We start from the raw sequence: 3,167 nt of genomic DNA on the forward strand, positions 1-3,167 counted from the left end.
TCTTTGTAGCAGATCAAACTGTTATTTCTCCAAGACTTGATGGGTGGCTTTTGTAGTAGGTATTTTGTGGGACCTAGTGGTGCAGTCTTTTAGATATCCTGAGCTGGTGCTCTAGGGTAGCCATTAACTTTAGTTATTTGGGTTCTCCTGTTGTAGTTGGGTCTTGAATGTTATTGTCCCATTCATGGATGGAGTCTCCTCTCAGGTTGGCTCTGTGGCTCACCTCTGACCATATTGTGTGAGCTGTTGTGGAGGTGCCGATTGAACAGAACAAAATACAACACAATAAAACAGGAAACAAAACAAAAACATACACAAGACCCTTACAGTACTAACAAAAGTCACTACTGGGGAAGACAGAATCAGGAAAGAGAAAAGAGAGCAAGAACTATAGAAAAAAAGAAAGACCAAACAAAACAAACAAAAAATTGCACAAACAAACAAAAAAAACATATAAAAGGGTGGGAAAGTACTATATAGATGCAGAGATGATATAAAGAAAATAAGAATAAAGACTTAGGGGAGTAGGGGAAGGAAAATGGTTTAAAATAAAAGAGGATAAAATTCAAAGAAAAGCAACGAAAGGAAAAGAAGAAAAAAATTGATTGAAGAGAAAATAGAGGAGAAAGCAGAGAGACAAAAAAGCAGGAGAAAAAGAGAAGAGATAATAAAGAAAAAAAATTGAGTAGTGGAAAAAAGAAAAAATTTGAGTAAAGGAAAGATGAAAATTAGATATATGAACAAAAAAACCAAGACTAGAACAATAACAAATCAATAAAGCAGATAAATTGTAAAAGGTCAAAAAAGAAAGAAAAGAGAAAAAATTATCAAAAAATAGGAAGAAAAAAGTGAAAAGGAGAAAAAGAAAAAAAGTAAAGTAGCATTTGTTTCAGCAGTTTAGTGTCCCATGGGAGCTCCTATTGGATCCTATCCTTCTCTCTGCCAATTCTGGGCTTCTTGTGAGATACTTAGGTGCTAACCACTGTCAGGAACTGTCCCCCTTTGGCTTTCAGCAACCTGCTTGAAGCTCCATGTGATCCATTGATCCACAGTTTGTGTCTGTCTCCACTAAAGTATGTTTGTTAGCAGCATGGGGCCCAGGGCTGGGTCAGCAAACTTCCAATGTTTCCCCAGGCTTCACTTTCACCAGTTGTCAATCTTAATCACTCAAAAGTATGTTTCTAAAAGGGCTTTATGTGGGGTGGGTGCTGTTTAGCTTTCAGAGAGTGTGGTGGGTGTTTCCCTGTACCAGAGCTACTCCTCCGTGAGTGGCTCAAAATATATTCTGCCCTCGGCTGGACATAGATCTTTGTATGGGGACCAGTGTTGTTGGCTGGAAATCTGAAGTTTTATCAGCTCTCCCATGCATGGAAAATACCAGTCTGGTACCCAAGTTAGTGAGGCGGATGGTTCTTCCCCCAATCCAGTCCCAGGCACTCCTGAGATGGTTCATACCCATAGGATTTGTCTCTGCTTTTGTTTTCTCTGAAAAGGTCAAAATGCAGGCTGTGGCATGCAGGGCTCCTGAGGGTGGGACAGGCTGTATCACCTAGAGCAGGATTTTTTTCTTTTCCTATCTGTGGCTACTGGGAGTGGCTAGCTCCTCTCAGGAAAAATAGCCATTTCGGTTTGGGATCCTATGATCCTGGCTGCTGCTGTTCCACATCTTCCCACAATGCTGCCCACCCCAGCCTCTCCTTAGGCACCTCAAGTCCGCGTCTCCTTCCCTGCACCAAAGCCTTGGGTGAGTAGCTGCAAATGAAAACTCCTGTGCTCTGGGTTTAAAAACAAAACTAAAAAAACAAAACTGTGGCTTTCTCTCCTATAGCCTTGTGTCTAAAGGCTCCAGGCTCTCCTGCGACCAACAGTCCTGCAGCCTTTCATGGCTGGATATTTTGTGGGCAGCTGGTCTAGGCTCTGGTGCTCTTGGCTGTGGAGCCCAGCCTGGGTTCCAGGCCTCTATCTTCTGAGAGCTCCCTCCTCGCTCTCAGCCTGCTGCCCCTGGTAGATGGCTCAGCTCCTTTTGTGACCTTGCCCTACCTAACTGGTCTCCAGGTGTTTTCTGTCCTTCCTTGATATAGCTCATCCTCAGCTGGCCCCCAGTTGGTAATTCCAGGTGAATGTTCTCCAATTTAATTGTATTTTCAGTCTGGCTCTCTCTGGGACGATGTGCATAACATGTCTGACTATTTGGCTGCCATTTTCGCATCCTTTCCTGCCTAGGTATGTTAATGTTCTCCTTTTGAAACTAAACCATAAAATGGGGAAGAATATTATTTTAGCTACTTGTAACAGAGCTTCATTGAGAGAATGATAACTATTAGCTCAATGGACTGCTGGTCGCAGGAGAGCCTGGAGCCTTTAGACACAAGGCTATAGGAGAGAAAGCCACAGTTTTGTTTTTTTAGTTTTGTTTTTAAACCCAGAGCTAATTCAGAACTTCTGACGTATGATGAAGTGGTAACTAGCAAATTTGCTATTCCTTGAATCTCTTTTTTTCCATTTTTCTTTCTTTCTTTCTTCCTCTCCCTTCTCTCCTCCTTCCTTTCCTTCCTCCTTTCTTTTGCTTTTTAAAATTTAGTCTGAACTCTCTCAGGTTATTCCTTTTCACCCTCTAATTACTCTGGCAGCTGACTTGGATATGGGACAAATTGGTTCTCTAGTACTTTACTCTTAATCGCTTCAACTGTATGCTTCATTTTCAGGATTTCTGATTGGTTCTTTTTAAAAGTTTCAATACCTTTGGTAAAGTACTCGTTTTGTTTGTTGATTTGTTTTTTAAGTGCATTGAATTGCTTGTCTGTATTTTTCTCACATCTCATTGAGTACTTTCAGTACTGCAATCTTGAAACCTCTGTCATTTATATTAGTGGTCACCAACCTTCCAGACCTCACGGACCACCAGTCCGTGGACCACTGGTTGCTCCGAAGGTTTCCTTAAACCAGCGGTTGCCAACCTTTTGGACCACTGGTTGGTGACTGCTGATTTATATCACATATTTCCATGTGTTCCAGCTTGCTTTCTGGGGATTTTTCATTTTCTTTCTGATCATCCTTGTTACCATGGTTATTTATGGTATTTGCTGTTCTCCTATATAGTGGTTGGCAAACTCATTAGTCAACAGAGCCAAATATCAACAGTACAACGATTGAAATTTCGTTTGAGA

The sequence above is a fragment of the Myotis lucifugus genome, unplaced genomic scaffold (assembly GCF_000147115.1).
Source record: "Myotis lucifugus unplaced genomic scaffold, Myoluc2.0 scaffold_2, whole genome shotgun sequence".
NCBI lineage: Eukaryota > Metazoa > Chordata > Mammalia > Chiroptera > Vespertilionidae > Myotis > Myotis lucifugus.